At 36.1% G+C, this 19700-nt stretch overlaps 1 pseudogene; it reads left to right on the plus strand.

Moving 5' to 3' along the window:
• Nucleotides 1–11191: 11191 nt before the first annotated feature.
• Nucleotides 11192–17202, plus strand: LOC117624236 (annotated as a pseudogene).
• The last annotated feature ends 2498 nt before the right edge of the window (nucleotides 17203–19700 follow it).

Below are 19700 nucleotides of genomic sequence, written 5' to 3' on the forward strand. Positions count from 1 at the left end.
CTAGATTGAAGTCTTTTTATTGTTTTAATGAAATAATTTGGGAACAAAGTTTTTTGTTTTGTCAGAAGCAAGTTTTATTAACGTAGAAAGCCAAAATCAGTTACATTGTGGGAGCAAAAATTAAGGCTTAAGTAACCAGCCACTTCCCATGAACCTTAAATTTGAGAGAATGTAGAAAATCAAATAACATGATATTCACTACCATAGAACGTGGAGATAAATAAGGGATATGAAATTTAGAGTCAAAGTGTTCAATACCTATAAAAGGTCAACTAATCCCCCAGCATAAAGGAATAGATGTATGACATTATTTTGACTCTACTCCAATATTCCTAAACGAGCACTGACTTCAGCGTCGGAGTATTTTTTTTGTAGGTACCCCCTCATTCCTCATTAATGGCAATTGAAATGGCGTCCAGCTTCTCAACATGGAACACAAAATTACTTATTAAATAACCCGAAATATCATTCTCCGACATACACCAAAATGAACTCAAAAACACAATTAAGCATAAAACTCACTACAACCTGGCACACAAACCAACACAGCTGCACAGAAAAGATCCACAAATCTGCCCACCAAAACAGAGACCAAGTAAAACTGGAAGGGAAAGGAAAGGAATGGACATGATCAGTCGAAGGCTACCGACAGTGTTGTTATTGTTTTATTTTGGGGTATTTTATTATAAATCTCTGTTATTATTTTATTCCTTTTGTATGGATCTCTGTCAGCAACAGCAATGGTCTTAAAAGGAGTCCACTTTTCTTCTTCGTTTTTTTCCATTTTTGCTCTCCTTCTACAAGTTTTACAATTTTGAATTCTTTTAAATTCAATATCTGTAAATTAATTTGGTTATGCCAATGCCACCCAAATTCTTATATCCCTACCCATATTTTTAAAAAATCTAATCACTAGTCATATTCCTATGTGAGACTAAATAAAAGGACCAATTAAATTTAACAGTACTATTTGTATCTTTCTATTATTTGAAAATAGCACTTTTTAGGGCTATGTTCTTGTATTTTTCTTTTATTAATTAAATTAATTGTTGCAGCCAGTGGAAGATCAGGATTATGTGGCCAAAGGGTCACAGTGAAAAAGTTCCAAAATTTTTGAAGAAAATAATACTAAAAAATTAGAAAAATAGTACTTCTATTTATAATTCATGACAAAACCAATAATATAAGGAGTAAATTTAGGTTTTAGCCACACAAAAATTCCACTTTTGGAAAAAAGCCAAAACATTTTCAAAAAAGACACAAAAATCTCTCAACTTTCAAACCAAAGACATGCAAATGTAAAGGATTCCTTAAGAAATCCAAAAATAAATAAGGGCATTTTTGTCCATTTTGGCTTTTTAAAAAAAATTTCTCTCTCCTTTGGCCTTTTCCAAAGTCTCCCTAATATAAGTGACAGGACCAGCCCTGAATTCCTTAGAACCCGGGACGAATCCTGTGGAATTCCCGACATCACACCGATGCCGAGCCCACTCACTGAAACTATAGCCTCCTTTCCCCAAAAAGAAATAAGGGCATGAGACTTTCTGCTGAAATTTCAGCAGAGTCTCCCCTGTAAATTAAACATTTCCCAAATTTTCCAACTTGTTAAACAATTTATCCACAACTGGCAGCACGCATCAAATAAATCATACAGTTTACATATAGACCTCCAGCCTTCAATCAATTCTAAGCAGAAATACTAGCAATGCTTTTAAATCAAATAAGGATATGAAACGATGCAACTAGTGAATTCAAACTAATTATGCATGCTCACTGTAAACCACTTAATATTACTTCTTGATTTCAATTAGGTGATATTTAGCAACCAACCCCATTTTAACAACGCTCACCTAGCCGAACGAAAAAAAAAAAAAAAAAAAAAAAAACTGAACTCAACCAAAATTGTCTTTAGTTCACGACTGGACCTAGGTGGGACCCCAGGCTACCTGCATACCCTTTATGAGGATCAAGCCACACTTAGTTCTTCCAACAACAAAAAAATCACATTCCTTAAATATAATAAAATGTTGAAACAATCTTACGTTTGTAACCCGACTCTTAAATTCTTTAATTTAATATTTCAACACACACCACATCTAAAATTCATAACTTTCGAATCAAACCTTCTACATAAAAACATACCTGTAACCACCTGTATAATGCATATCTTGCTATCACCCACCAAGGGTATATGGAACACATAGTTTTATCTGAAGGAAACCTTTATATTTTCCAAAGGCAACAATATAATTTTTTTTTCGAAGGCAACTGGGGAATGAGAGCTAGCCAACCACCTATGTAGACAAATCGGGCAGGTGGCTGGGGAAAATCCTAGGGGGGACACCTGCAGAGTGATCTCAATGCAGGTACAGGCAAATCACTGGCCGGACACCTACAAAGTAATCTCGATGTAGGTACAGACAATACACTGAGGGCAACTGGGGAATGGGGAAAACTGATCAACCACCGGTGTAGACAATCGGGCAGATGAAGGGGGAAAATCCTGGTTGGACACCTGCAAAGTGATCTCAATGCAGTTACAGGTAATACACTGGCCGAACACCCACCTAAGCAGGTACAGGCTATATACACTGGCCGGACACCTACAGAGTAATCTCCATATAGGTACAAGCAATTCAAATCATGTGCACATACTCTGCCAATGGCAATCGACCCAATTCCCAAATCCTTTGTCAAAACTGTCATAAAAATTTCACCATTTCCACAAATCCACTTCCCCAACACTATGTTCCCAATCCTTTCTCGACTTCCCAAAGATCCGCTTCTCCGCAATTGAACAATTCCCTTTGTAAACCGAGGCCACTCCGTTAACAAATTTCATAACCTCTATAACCCAAATATTAAACGTACCGATCTCAACCTCTCAAATACATAAATTCCATATCCGGGGAGGTACATAAGGTAGTGCTAATAGCACTCAAACTAACATAAACCACAACCCCATGTACATCAACACATATCCAAGTATAAACAACTATACTCAAAAACAAATTCATTCGAAACAATCACATCTCACAAACATACGAAAATAATTCCAAATCAAAGGACTCAATATGCATAATTTTTTATCCTTAAAAATAAAGTTCACTCACTTCATAATAATCATAATCGAGCCCAAGGCTCACTTTCATAACCCATCAGTCAAATATCTCATACTCAACCTTTCCATAACTTCAATTATCTAACTAATAATCCGAGATCTTCATACAATAATATAAAACAAAACTCAAAATCCAAACATAGTCAATGTAACTCAAATAACAGTCGAGACTCGTTAATAAGGTCGTTCTAGTACTCCTCGAAGGGTGAAACTACCTAGGAAGACTCACGGTCAACCTAGAGGTCAAACTATCCAAACTTGGTCAACCGGTCTCACGGGACCCACTACCTCCATTTTACGATCCGAAGGTTCCTACGGGTTCAGCAAAGTTTACTAAACATGTCCTGTAAGTTTGGTCCGAATCGAACGGTCGGATCACTCTCGATCGGACGGTTATTGATCAGCGCAAACTTTAAGTTATTGAATCGGAACATCCGGGGCTTCGATTCACTATCCGTGAAATCCTACACGATCCTAGGAATACCTAGATCAACATATATTAAATTGGAGTCGATCCAACGGCCCGAACGTATCGAACTCGGATAACGCCTAATATGCGATATCCGGTCGTCGATCAAACGATATCCAAATTTATATTCGAGCATACCGTTGTGCTCAGGACGACATGAGGAGTATTTTAGGAGCCTAAGACCAGCCAACTAGTGGCCCACATGCCGCCGGCACGTGGGTGCTCAAAGCGATTCCAGCAATCGAAAAATCTCTAAACTGCAGGTCAAGACTTATACATATACGTTCACCACATAGAGTGTAGCAACTTTTATTCTTGGACCTACCCCAAAAAGTCGATGGAAGTGGCCGGAATCGGAGGCCGAAAATGGGCCAAACTCTTAACTCTTATTTAACCCCCAAAACGCAGAAATTTCTCCTACATATCACAACTAGAAGCTATAACACATTGAGAAGGTGAGAAATATTTGGTTCCCGGAATTACCCGAACAAGCGTTGAGAAAAATGGGTCAAAATCGATCGGATTTCATGATTTTTCCGGCAAAAATCGGTGGTTCCAGCAATTGAGATAGGGTTGGGCTGGTAGAGGAAGTCAAGCTTGACGTTTTGGTACTGGTCCCGCCGAATTTGGTGGCCGGACGTGGCGGTGGTGGCTCAAAATCCCGGTGGGTGAATAGTAACAGGGGGCGCTATTCCTTGCGAAGGGAGAGGGAGGAAGAAGAAGAAAAAGAAAAAGAAAAACTGCCCGGTTACTGTAGCACGGCACTGTTTGCTTTCGTTTTCGTTTCGTTTTCATACTGTAGAAAAACTACAGTACACTTTAAAATTACCTTTGTGTCCTTTCGTTTTCATACTTTTCCTACTTCGTTACAACTCAGAATTGGGTGTGCCGCATGTCTATGAACTCGTATCGATGAGCTCTACCCAATGGTGCTAGTCACTTCTCCAAAATCTTTCCGGATCCGAAAATGACCAAAATACCCCTACCCAAAGGGTAAATTCGTAAATTCATAAATTAGGATCGGGGTGTTACAATAAGTAACAATTGTTCACGAAGAGTTTTCATATTTTCAAAGCATTGCATTATAGTTTCGTTATTAAGACAAGCAAAAACATCTCTCTCAATGTAAATAATCAAGCAACGGCAACAATAGCTAGTTGAAGTTGATGAGCCAAGCAATGAACATAAAATGCACAAGGTTGTTCTCTCAAAATCTTTGTTTTAAGGCAATTAAACTCACCTCTCATATTACTAGCTCCATCATAACCTTGTCCTCGTATGGAAAAGCTCAAATTCTAGGAAGAAAAGAATTCATCAATGGCTTCCTTTAGTGCACTTGAAGTAGTGTTGGTTACATGTTGAACCACTATAAACCTTTCCATTATTTGTCCTTTGTCGCTCACATAACACAACATTGTCGTCATTTGCTCATTTATTGAAACATCACATACATCATCCACCATTATTGAAAAATATCTATATTTTACATCACTCAAGATAAGACCAATGGTTTCTTTGGCACAAGAATTGACAAGATCTTTTTGAATTGAATGAGCTATTAACTTTATATTGCCCATAGCATTTTCTAACACAACGACCTTTACTTTTTCATCATGATCCGTCATTCGAGTTCTTTGACAGGACCCTATCCAAATTTCACTTTGGAATCTAAGCCGGACCCTGTGCATGTCTGACACCTGGCGAATGTTGGGAGCAAATGACCTATTTGCCCTTCTATACAAAATATGATAAAATAACAAGGTTGACTTCTACCGAAAAATCGGCAGAGTTTCCCTTGTAACTGGCTCAATACTAAACATTTACTCCTGTCAAAACAAGAATATATATTTATACTACAAACTGCCAGCATACGTAAATATACACTCCAACAGTTCAGTTCTCAATCTAGGGCAAAATATCTGAGCAACTACTAAGAATTTACGGAGGAGTTAATCCTTTTACAAAACAAAACTTCTACATTTAAGGAAAGGCGCGGAAGATGGGAAAACGGCCCCGTGGTGGATTCCTGTGCACGTCTACTGCCTGGGGGCGCAAAACATTCAAAAATGTGAGTGGACAAAAATAAAGGTCTAGAAAATAGCATATGAACATACTAACCCCACTGTAAAAACAGTTATGGAAAAACTAAATTTTACTCTTCATTATATTCGTACTAAAATCAATGCATTCACATAATTATATACGTATATGCCAATCATACTCAAGGTCAATAAAACTCTCTTAAAAGCATTGAAATCAATTTAAAACTACCACCTAGGTGTACCCCTTTAATTATGTCAATTCCTGATATCCGTCAATTCCCGATAATCCGTCAATTCCTGATGTCCGTCAATTCCCCTGCCAGGTCTCGGTGACACAAAGTCAACCCGAGCCTTAAACTGGCAGGATTCAGGGGCTGTAGTAAGCCTGATCCGCATTCCTGGCTCTCACGGTCCGAGCGTCCCCGAAAACTCGTGAGGCAGATGTCAAGTGCACTGACAAACTGAAGGCAACCTGGATGTCCGCGGACATCGTCATATCCGAAGGCAACATATACCGAAGGCAACCTGTTTCTATAACTGAATTTTTGTTAAATCTCGAACTCTGCTGCCATTTTATCTGATAAGTATCTCAATCTTTACTTTCCATATCTTTTTAGCATTTTCAACTAGACAGCAAATAAATAAAGATATTTAACTTCAACAAATCATGCTAGGAAAACCATAATCAATAAAACTTATTCAAGATCAAATAATGAGATTCATTTGCATAAAATCATTTATAAAAGAAAAGTCCACTCACTCCTGGTCCGAGCTAGCTGAACTTCCTGAAGGTCCCTCCTGTGGGTCTGCCTGGCCCCGGGTGCCTGATTAAACTGCTATGAATATTTAATGAATAAAACTGCTCCGTATAAGTATTTAATTAAAACCCTGACCCCTGACTCTTAGAAGTGCGCGCACTAACTTTAAAGTCATTCTTATGCCCACTTAAGCATTTCGGATGGTTAGAACTATCTTAAAAGACCTGAGACTTCACTAAGTGATAAACTTCCATATTGGTCAATACGGAACCTCGTGGGTCCACAACCTCCAATTGCCAATCTGGGAGTTTCTATAAGTTCCTCACTTTTAATTAACCATGTCCTGCAAGTCTGCTCTGAATTGGATGATCGGATTGACCACGATAGTGTAATCGCATAATTTCTAAACCCTAGCCCCAGGGTTCGCGATATCGGAGTATCCGGGACTTCGATTCACAATGCGTTGAATCCTACACGATTCTGAAATTATCTAGAGTAACATATCTAAAAAAGATTACGATCCAACTGCTCAACAGTATTGAACCAGGAAATCGCGCAATATGGAAAATCCGTTCGAGGCTCAAACGATATCCAAATTGAGATCCGCGAATTCCTACGAGCTCGTGACAACCTAAGGATTGCATCAAGACATAGTGCCACTGCACCACCCTCGCCCACACCCCGCCGCACGCGCAGGCAGGGCTGGGTGTCCAAAGCGATTACGCATTACCGGAAAATCTCAAAACCACGGCTCCAAACTCCTACCCTAGGTATAACACCATATTTGGAACCACTTTTGTTCTTGGACCTACCCCAAAAACTGACCGGAAGTGGTCGAATACGAAGGCCGAAAACTGGCCGAATTTGAATTCGAGAATCGAATTGGCTACGCTAAGAATCGATCCAATCCTACCCAACATGCAGCTAGAGCATGAAAAGTAGGTGAGAAACCATATCTCTCTCGTCGGAATCGGTGGCCGGAGGAGGGAGACCGATGGCGGCGAAGATCGGACGACACCGGCCGCTTCTTCTCCATTTTTCGGCGAAACCACAGCGGCTGGAGGCGGGAGTCAGCTGGGGCTGGAAGAGGACGACGCCCCGGTCATTTTGGTACCGGCCCCGTCCACAATCGTAGTCGGTGGCCGGAGTTTCAAAGAGAGAAAGAGAGACCGACGCGGAGAGAGAGACAGAGAGAGAGAGAGAGAAAGAGAGAGAGAAATCTGATTTTTATAAAAATCCCATTTCAAAATAATTACGATTGTGCCACTGAGTTTCTTTTGACCATATCTCTCTCGTTACAACTTCGATTGGAGCCCACTACGTGTCTATGAACTCATTTCATCGTGCTCTACGTACCGGTGTATGTAGAATTGTCAAATTCCTTTTCAGTCAAAAAGTCAACTTTTCGTTAATAAATTATTCCAAGGGCAAAATTGTCTTTCCTCAAAATAAATTACTAATTAAATATGAATTTTGGGTTTGGGTCATTACATTCTTAGTCCAGGGTCTGCCTGAGGATTAGCAAATATCTCATCTACTTCAATTGGTCTTGCATTTGAACTACCCGGATTAGACGGAGAAGGACTACCCGTAGATAATTTTCTTTTCAAGAATCGTTCCATAAATCTACACATCAATTAATTCAATCAAGCGCATTAATTTTTATCCAACTTATCATATGAATATAAAAATGTCATTAACCCACTATCAATATTCAATATACCAAATTATCATATCAATCAATATTCAATATACTCAATCAATCCACATTATCAATCAATTATAAACTCAATCAATCTACATTATCGTATCCATAAATTTCATTCCATAAAAAAAAAAAAATTCAATATCCACAACAAATAGTATCACTATAAATTTATAAATATCACTTTTGCTCACTTGTAATTGAAAAAAAGGGCAGTGGACAGCGGCACAAGGTGGTGGTGATTGGCATCGGCAAAGAGTTGTGGTGGAGGTTGTTGGAGGTTGGGAGGTTAGGGTTTGATAGGGTGAGAAAATATGTGAAATTGAAAATGAAAAGGGTTTGGAGGTGCTATGCAGAGTTAGGTAAGTGTTGATCTTGTTATTTTTTTTTTCCCTTTTTTTAAACCTGGCCCAAAAAAATTTTGACTGAGCCTTGGATTGAATGTTGTCTTTTGGCAAGGCTCGTTTAAAAAAAAAAAAAATTGATGCTCAATTGTGCAGCAGAGCAAGGCAAATAGGCTGGGACTTTCATCGAGCACCTAGTCTGTACACAAGAGGACTTTCAGCTGTTGTCCAAGGCCGTTCATGGAGTCCACAGCCAAATTTCTGGCATTCCAATGGGCCGTGCTACCCCTCTTGTCCCGACGTGAGTCTGCCCCTGATTGCAGCTACCAAAAAAAAATTATAAGGAAAAACTTGATAACAATAAATGTGTTCCCTCCCTCCGAGTTTAGATTAGATTAAAGAAGAATGTCGTTTGTATAAACATAATATATATATATATATTATTAAATGGGGCTGCCACCTCAGCAGCCCAACATGAGAGGTTAGGAAATTATAATAACATGAGACTCGGCAGCCCAACATGACTTTGTAAATTGTAAAAAACGTGACTCTGTAAAAAACTTACGTTGCGTATACGATTTAACCAATCAGCCCAACATGACTTTTGTAAAAAACGTGACTCTGTAAAAAACTTACGTTGCGTATACGACTTAACCAATCAGCCCAACATGACTTTTGTAAAAAACGTGACTCTGTAAAAAACTTACGTTGCGTATACGATTTAACCAATCAGCCCAACATGACTTTTGTAAAAAACGTGACTCTGTAAAAAACTTACGTTGCGTATACGACTTAACCAATCAGCCCAACATGACTTTTGTAAAAAACGTGACTCTGTAAAAAACTTACGTTGCGTATACGATTTAACCAATCAGCCCAACATGACTTTTGTAAAAAACGTGACTCTGTAAAAAAACTTACGTTGCTATACGATTTAACCAATCAGCCCAACATGACTTTGTAAAAAACGTGACTTTGTAAAAAAGGTGCCAATCTGATAACACATCAATCAATTATTGCAGATTTGAATTTAAAGGTTCTTTTTTTTTTCTTGTCTTTTTTTGTTCTTGGTTTTTTTGTTCAATTATGGCAGATTCCCATTACATCCAATCAATCAATCTTATAACTCTTTAAAAATAATATAAGGAAAAAAAAAATCCAAAACCCCCCACGACATTTCCACCTCATAATCCTCCCTCTCTCCCCTCTCAGACAATAATTGTTGAAAATATCATGATAGTATATGAAGTGATACTTATAGTGTGGTTGGACGAGGAAATTTAAAAGTATAATGAATTTCATAAATGACGGAAATTAATGTTTTAGAATTTGTGAAGTTTCTTGTTTGGGTGACGGATTTAAAACATGGAATTTAACCTTTATTTGTAAAGTTATCTTTTTTAAAAACTCAATCTTTCTTGGAATTTAAAAAATGATGACTTTTAGATAGAATTTAAAGTTGAGATTTATGATCTCAAAAGTCCATTTTTTTTCCACGCGGAATTCCTAAATTTCTATATTTTTTTTTTCCAAACACTGGAATTGGTTCATGTCAATTTAGAAATTCTAACTTTTGTCAAAATCTCAAATTTATTTCCCTTATCTAAACGCGCCAATACTCCATTGGAGATGCTCACCTACAAAAATCATCAGCGTATGTTACATGACGTACATAATAGTTATGCAAAGAGTAATGCTACACTTATCACATTATCATCCCACATTTCTATACCACATGATGTGGCATATCCATATCATATGCCACATCAATTAAATGAATGAAGTGTATTTTAATAAATAAAATTAGAAAAACATAAACTAGTATTTTACATGATGTGGTATGTACACTTCAGCTGCCACATCATATGGTATAAAATTTTGGTATAAAAAATATGGTAAGACTAGTATTATTCTTATGCAAATATTTGACATCGAAAGCTTGCCCGATGCATAATTTAATGCAATAATTAATGTGTTATAAGATTGGTTGATCTGATACAATGGAAATCTACCATAAAATCAAAAGAAAAACAAAAAAGAAAAATAAAAGAACCTTTAAATTCTAATAAGCAATTATTGATTGATGTGTTATAAGATTGGTTAAATCGATGTGTAAAATGACCTCTAAGGACTTAGGGAAAAAACCTCAACTCCCCTTAATTTTTCAAGGTGGGACAAACACTCTCAACAGGCCAAACCTCAACTCCCCTTAATTTTTCAATGCGGGACAAACACTCTCAACACACCCCGTACGTGTGGCGAACTTTCAACCTAACACGTGGACAACACATATTGGGTGACATGCATCTTTTGTGGCCTTTGAGCTTTCACATGTGGGATAACCCGCTTTGATACCGTGAAGGAAGTTGAGGTTCCATTCCAAAACTAATTGGTAATGGAAGGAGTAGCTCAATTCCTTATAAACCGAGGCTAGGTCCCTTAACTTTTCAATGTGGGACAAACACTCTCAATATATAGTGGTGGTGACATTTGTGAAAAATTAAATTAATGTTTCCCACGCTCAAAATATGCTGCAAAGGGACAAATGATAAACATATGCTGCAAATCTAGCCAATGGTCGGTCGAGGGTCACTTGAGATTACAAAAGATAAGCCACAAAAAGAAGTTACTCATTCTGCATATGTGCTGTAAGCCAATAGTTCCATCCCTTCCCTATATATACATGAGTATATGAACAATATTTTCCATACTTGCCAAGCAAAAAAGATCTGACATTTTTACACAAGTACAAATCATGGCTCTAGAAGCTGGTTCAACAGCTCAGTCACAAAATTCTAAGGCTGATCAAATTGTTCGAGGACAGCAAATTACCACCCGAGCATTTTTGGGGATCAGTTTATGAATTATGATTCAGATGACATTGTAATTTATATAACATAAAGATTGTTTCAATAACTAAATGCATGTTTCTCTGTTTTGTTTCAAAAGAAATTTGACATGTATTTTGCTCATTCAATTTTGTGGATGCAGATAACTTATGCCCACAAGCAACAAGAAGTTGAAGAATTGAAACTAGCAGTGAAGAGGGAAGTGTTCACAACCAGTGCAGATGAATTTTCAAATCAGATGTAGCTAATTGATGCAATCCAGCGCCTAGGCGTGGCGTACCACTTTGAAAAGGAAATAGAAGAAGCACTGGAACATATATATGCTGCAAATCATTTCCTTGATGATGATGATGATGGTGATGGTGATCTATACAATGTTTCTCTTGGTTTTCGGATACTAAGACAACATGGACACAATGTTTCATGCAGTAAGCTAAATTATTAGATAAATTAATTTAACGAGATTGAATTTGGCCAAAATTATTTCTCATGTGTCCATTTGCTGCAATTAATCAAGCAGGAATATTCAACAAGTTCAAAGATAGTAAAAATGGAGGCTTCAAACTACTACATTTTACACTTTGCGCGACGAAGAGAATTTCGTCGCGCAAAATACATTGTAGTCGCACAAATTTTAACGCGACAAAAACTTCGTCGCGCAGAATCCGTCGCGCAAAGATCGTGAAGTAAGACTTTGCGCGACGAAAAAATATTGGTCGCGCAAAGTAACTTTGAGCGACGAAAAAATATTGGTCGCGCAAAGTAACTTTGAGCGACGAAAAAATATTGGTCGCGCAAAGTAACTTTGAGCGACGAAAAAATATTGGTCCCGCAAAACTTTGCGCGACGAAACACATTCGTCGCGCAAAGGTTTGCGCGACGAAAAATATTCGTTGCGCAAAGTTTTGCGCGACAAAAAACATTGGTCGTGCAAAGTCTCAAAAAAATTTAAAAAATAAAAAATTCCCGCGTTCCATTTTTGGTACCTGCCCACATTTTTAGAGTTTTGCGCGACGAACACTAACGTCGCGCAAATATTTGCGCGACGAAATATATTTTTGTGTTTTAAATTTTTTAAATTAAAATAAACTAATTTTTACTTTTTATTATTATTTCTTTAATATTAATTTATTCAAATTTTTACTTTTTAAATATAATTTAATTGTATGATTTTTTTTAAATCACTTTAATTTAAATTGATATTAATTTAAATATAGTAATTTTTTCAAATTTTTACTTTTTAAATTTAATTTAATTGTAAGATTTTTCTTAATTACTTTAATTTAAATTGACATATTCAAAATAAAATTACATATGAAAAATAGTGATCAAATTATCCAGTAAATATTTATATATATATAATATTCAAAATGTATACATGAATTAACAAAGTACAATAATAAAATCCTAATACAAGCATATTGTGGTGGTAGTGGTGGATAATATGTTTTGATAGCTTCCTAATCCTCAACTTTAGCCATCAAAGTCTCGATGATTACCTACAAAAAAACAAATATGGTCAAATAACAACAACAACAAAAAAAGAATGCATAATCTCCCCTAAAATTGTTATACCACAAATCCAACCCAAACTCCAATCTCTCCCCTTTACTCAACCCCAAACCCCACACAAACTCAAAACTAACTCCAAAAACACATATTAATGAAAAAAATTTAAAATTTGGATAGAATATACCTTTTGGCAAGATTGAGAGTGAGTGAGAATGAGAGGGAGAAGTGAGAGAATTAGATAAGATAGTGATAGAGAGATGAGAGAGTGAGAGATAGTGAAAAGATAGATGAGAGAGTGAGTGAGAGTGAGAGATAGTGAAGAGAGAGAGATGAGACATTAAGTGAGAGAAGTGAGTGTGAGAGAAAGGGTGGGATTTGGGGAGAGGGAAAGAGAGAGGAGAGCTAAGAGTAGAGAAAGAAATTGAGAAAATGGTGGAGGAGTTATTTCGGTTTTAAAAATCGTATCACTTTGCGCGACGAAAATATTGTTGGTCGCGCAAAGTTTTGCGCGACGAAACATATTGGTCTCGCAAAATTTTTGCGCGACGAATATAGGAATATTGGTCACGCAAAGTCTAAAAAAAATTATTTTTTGAAAAAAAAAATTCCCTCATCCCATTTTTGGTACCCGCCAAAATTTTTAAATTTTTGCGCGACGAAAAATACATATTGGTCGCGCAAAGTCTAAAACAATGATATAAAAAAATTCCCGCGTCCCATTTTTGGTACCCGCCCAAATTATTGCGCGACGAAAAATATATATTGGTCGCGCAAAGTTTTGCGCGACGAAACATATTGGTCTCGCAAAGTTTTGCGCGACGAATATAGGAATATTGGTCGCGCAAAGTCTAAAAAAATTATTTAAAAAAAAAAATTCCCGCATCCCATTTTTGGTACCCGCCAAAATCTTTAAATTTTTGCCCGAGGAAAAATACATATTGGTAGCGCAAAGTCTAAAACAATTATATAAAAAAATTCCCGTGTCCCATTTTTTGTACCCGCCCAAATTTTTGCGCGACAAAAAATATTGGTCGCGCAAAGTCTAAAGTTTTTTTTTTTTTAAATTTTAAAAACCCGCGTCCCATTTTTGGTACTCGCCCAAATTTTTTGAGTTTTGCAAGACGAACTGTTGGTCGCGCAAACTTTTGAGAGACGAAAAATTGGTTCGTAGCACAATATTTATAAAAATAATTGTTATGAATAATAAAAAAATAAAAATATTTTATTTTATGATTTAAAATATAATTAAGGTGAAAGCTACTTAATAAATATATATACTATTCAATTTCTTAAGTGTTATATGTACAAAATAAATAAATTTAAAGCTACTTAATAAATAAATATATATACACACACACACACACACACTTCAACGATCTAACCATAAGACTTGTTTTTATATACTTCAAGATCGTATACCCCAAAAATCACAAAAAACAAACATTCAGAGATCTAGTAACGGGACAAAACTTTTCGATAGTTATAAATGAAAAATCACGATTTAACGGTTATTTTAACTCCGATTTTGATGATTTTTTTTACAGCTACACTCCTTGACCCTATATGAATACAATGACTGAATTTTATCTTCAATTTAAAACATTTGCACTAGTGGATACCACAAAATCTTATGTTATATTTAAAGAAAGTATAAATAAACTCTTAATTGTTAGTGAATATATTGTTTTGATGGCATATGCATTCTATGAAACTAGTTTCAACGATCCAACCGTCAAACTTGTTTTTTTATACTTCGAGATCATATACGCCAAAAATCGGAAAAAATAAACATTCATAGATCAAGTAAAGGGACAAAACTCTTCGACGGTTATAAATGAAAAATCATGATTTAACGGTTATTTTAACTCCAATTTTGATGATTTTTTACAGCTACACTCCTTGACCCTATATGAATACAATGACTGAATTTGATCTTCAATTTAAAATATTTACACTAGTGGATACCACAAAATCTTATATTATATTTAACGAAAATATAAATAAACTCTTAATTGTTAGTGAATATATTGTTTTGATGGCATACACATTCTACGAAACTAGTTTCAACGATCCAACCATCAAACTTGTTTGTTTATACTTCGAGATCATATACGCCAAAAATTGGAAAAAATAAACATTCATTGATCAAGTAACGGGACAAAACTTTTCGATGGTTATAAATGAAAAATTAAGATTTAATGGTTATTTTAACTCCGATTTTGATGATTTTTTACTGCTACACTCCTTGACCCGATATGAATACAATGAAATAATTCAATCGTCAATTTAAAATATATATTTTCTAACAAAAACCCAATCCGAACAACAAGAATATATTTTTCTAATAAAAATCCGATTCGATCTAAAATAATAAATTTAAAGTTACTTAATAAATATATATACCGTTTAATTTCTTAAGTGTTATGCATACAAAATAAAAAAAAAAAATAAATTGGTTTAGGTGACAAAATGTTTGGATTACGTCATGGAAAAATTTTTTAAAAATATTTTTTTATTTTATTTATTTTTATAAGGACTTTGCGCGACGAATTATTTTTCGTCTCCCAAAATTGGTCGCGCAAGACTTTGAGCGACGATGTATTGTCGTCGCGCAAAAGTTTGTCGAGCGAAGTGACTTTGCGCGACGAATTATTTTTCGTCGCGCAAAATTTGGTCGCGCAAGACTTTGAGCGACGAAGTTTCAAGTTTCGTCGAGCAAAGTGACTTTGCGCCACGAATAGTTTTTCGTCACGCAAAATTTGGTCGCGCAAGGGGTTTTTTTTACTAGTAAAGGAAAGCTTAATCACTGATGTGTTGGGATTGCTAAGCTTTTATGAAGCTACGCATCTGAGGGTGCATGGAGAAGATGTACTAGAAGAGGCTCTTGTTTTCACGACAAAACATCTCGAGTCGGCAACAACCCATGTAAGCTATCAACTAGCAGAACAAATAGCTATCAAGCCCTAGAAAGACCGCTCCGAAAGAGTCTCGTGAGGTTAGGCGCCCGTCGGTTCATGTCCATCTACCAAGATGAAGCTTCATATAATGAAGCTCTATTAAAACTTGCCAAGTCAGATTTCAATCTTGTTCAGTCTTTTCACAAACAGGAGCTCAATGATATTATTAGGTAGGTTATCTTTTAATTATGTGAGATTAATTATGAACACCGACTGTAATTAAGTTAGTAACTCACTAATTAACGCCGTCAATTAGGTGGTGGAAAGAACTAGACTTTGAAAGGAAGCTGCCTTTTGCAAGAAACAGAATTGCGGAGTTATACTGCTGGATTTTGGGGGTCTATTTTGAGCCCCAATACCTTGTTGGAAGAAAATTTCTCACAAAAATTATTGCCCTGATGTCTGTAATGGATGATATCTATGACGCATTCGGTACATTTGAAGAACTTGAGATCTTTACCGAAGCAATTCATCAAAGGTTTGAAATTATTTATTAAAAAAAATTGTTTTGTTTATATTTTATATGCTTAAGAGGAATATGGTGTATGCAATTTACAGATGGCATGCCAATTGCATGGATGGACTGCCAGAGTACATGAAAATATTCTTCCATACGCTTTTGAATGTTTTCAATGAAATTGAGGAGGAGATGGTGAAAGAAGGAAGAGCATACCGAGCTCACTATGCAAAAGAAGCGGTATGTTAATTAATTAAAGAAACACACAGCTTATTAATTCACTATTACAATTAATTTACATAATATTTATGTCCCACATATGCAGTGGAAAACTATTACCAAAGCTTACTTTGATGAGGCCAAATGGTTCCACGAAGGATGCATCCCAAGCATGGAGGAGTATATGCGTGTTGCTGCAACTTCTGCTGCTAGCTTCGCACTTTCAACTACATCTTTAGTTGGCATGGGAGATATTGTAACCAAGGAGTCCTTTGAGTGGTTGTTCAATGACCCTAAAATTCTTAGAGCTTCCAATATCATTGTTAGGCTCATGGATGACATCGTTTCGAGCAAGGTACACAGAAACTATGTACTAAATTGTGCTTTAACTATTACATAACTTAGGTCTCTCAATTCATAACTATTTCATCACTTGGATTCTTTTTTGGGATTCTGGATTCCATTTTTGCAGTTTGAAAAAGAGAGAGGCCATGTTGCTTGTGCTATTGACTGTTACATGAAGCAATATGGGGTCTCAGATGAGCAAGAGATAATTGATGTCTTCAACAAACAAATTGTGGATTCGTGGAAGGATATCAACGAGGAGTTCCCTAGACCAACTTCTATGCCGATGCCTATCCTTGAACGTATTGTTAATTTAACAAGAGTGGTGGACCTCTTCTACAAAAAATATGATGCATACACACATGGTGGAAAAGTGATGAACGATTGCATCGCTTCGTATTTGATTGATCCGGCACCAGTATGAACCTATGAGTTGGATTATGAGAAAGAACTAGCTGTGCTTTATATATTCACTGTTTGAATAATATGACCTAATGGCTTTGAGTTAGCGATTGTGTCAGTTTAGTATTATTGTACTTCAAAAAAAGTTGTTTAAACAACAGTTGAGTGTAGTGAAACTGTTGGGAGTATAAACAACACTGTCAAAGTGTTTGGTAAACTTTTATGTAGAATTATTGTGGTTGTGTATAATATCTAAAAAAACCATGATGTTAAAAGTGTTTTTTTAACTTATTTGTTGAGTAGCCCAGCCAGAAGCATAGCCCAGAAGAAAACTAATTTTTAGTACATACAGATATATATATAGCGGCGTCTTTGTACTGCAAAAAGATCTAAAAAAGCAGTCGAGGATGAGAATAGACGACCAACTCTCTAAAAAAAACGTCGTTAAAAAGGAAAAATATGACACATATTAACAGAACAAGGCCGCAAGATAGACATACAACGACGAAAATTAAAATAAGACGCCGTTAAATATCATTTTCACGACAATAAAAAATATGGCGTCTTTAAATACATTAGAAGACGACGTTATTGATTCCTACTACTTCGCCTATATAAAAACAGCCGTCGTAAAATAAATTTTCCACTTCGATTTTTCTATAAAAGATGACGTGGAAATAGTTGTCAGTGTCATTATTTACGATGTATGTATTTATAAAGTAGACGTTGAACAACGAAACAACGTCGGTTACAAATATATGAGAGTCGTATTACAAAATTTATACGTCCTATTTTCAGAAACAAACAACGACGATAAATATTAGGCGTTGTTAAATAAAACAACGTCGAAAACAAATAAAAACAGACGTGTTTAGTCTGCTAAAGTTTTAAAAAATAGTCGAGGATGAGAATAGGCGACCAACTCAAACAAATCACCGTCGTTAAAAAGGAAAAATATGACACATATTAAAAGAACAAGGGCGCAAGATAGACATACAACGACGACAACTAAAACACTACGCCGTTAAATATAATTTTCACGACAAGAAAAAATATGGCGTCTTTAAATACATGAGAAGACGACGTTATTGAAATCTACTACGTCTCTTATTTACAAACAACCGTCGTCAAATAAATTTTCCACTTCGATTTTTCTAAAAAAGATGACGTGGAAATAGTTGTCAGTGTCATTATTTACGACGTATGTATTTATATAGTTGACGTTGAAATACGAAACAACGTCGGTGGCATTTATATAGTCGACGTTGTATTTATATGTATTCATTACTCACGCCGCACTTATTAATGTAGACGACGTTGAACTTCTAAACAACGTCGGTTCCAAATAAATGAGCGCCGTATTACAGAACATATAGACGGCGTTGATTATGATGAGAGCCGTATTACAAATAACGTCGTTTAATTGATATTAGGCGGCGGTTATAATGAATTACCGTCGGAATTCATTTCGTTCCTCTTCGTTTATAAAAGAACTTGCGGCGTGGAAAATGTATGATGACGTCGTATTTTTTAACGTTCAGATTATTTATCTCGTTTTTTAGACGTCGGTATTATGGGATTGGAGTCGTGTTATTTAGAATTACATGGCGGTTCTTAATCCTTCCCCGACGTGATATCCTGAATAATTGCTTCACAATAGCGTCGTGGTTCTTCATTGATACGTTGCTTTAAGACGTCGGTAAATATGCTGAATAACTGGTTCACCATAACGTCGTGTTTTATTTGAGCAGACGTCGTTTTTTATGCAGAATATAATGATGTAATCTGGAACCAGTATTTTTTACACTGATTGTTTTGTGGCCAAAACCTGTATAATGAAAGTGAAGAAATCACATTACAATATATTACAAAATTAATGTCATACACTGCCAATTACATAAGCATCATTCAATCCATATATCTTCACACCCACCTCGAATATTTTGACCACCTAACTCACCCACCAGTTCATCAAATGTGTCAACATTTGGCATCCCTCTAGTAAATGGCTCACACTCAATTATTACATCACCTAAGACTTCATCACCAATAACATCATTATATTCTCTATTAGGCATTGATAACACTACCGACCAACCACGATGCATCGGGTCGTCAATAAAAAAATATTTGTTTGACTTGAGAAGCCAAAACAAATTGGTCATTCCTATGTCCAATTTTACTCAAATCTACAAGGGTAAATCCAAGTTCGTCGACTACAAGACCAGAACTATCTATCCAATCACACCTAAAGGCTGGGATTGTAAACTTTTGGTAGTCAAGGTCCCAAATTTCTTGAATGACACCATAGAAACCCATATTTGAGAGAATTGGGTTTTTATCCTTGGCACTAACAACTTGCATGGTATGTGCAAGTAAATAAACTCCACTATTTTGAGTTGTCCGCACATCATCTTGTGCCTTGATATTGAATTTAATACCTTTAATAAGATAGCTCCTATATAATGGCACTGCCATGTTTGGACCAGCTGCTAGCCACCTTAAATTTTCTGACACGCC

This window comes from Prunus dulcis, chromosome 4, assembly GCF_902201215.1.
Source record: "Prunus dulcis chromosome 4, ALMONDv2, whole genome shotgun sequence".
Classification (NCBI taxonomy): Eukaryota; Viridiplantae; Streptophyta; class Magnoliopsida; order Rosales; family Rosaceae; genus Prunus; species Prunus dulcis.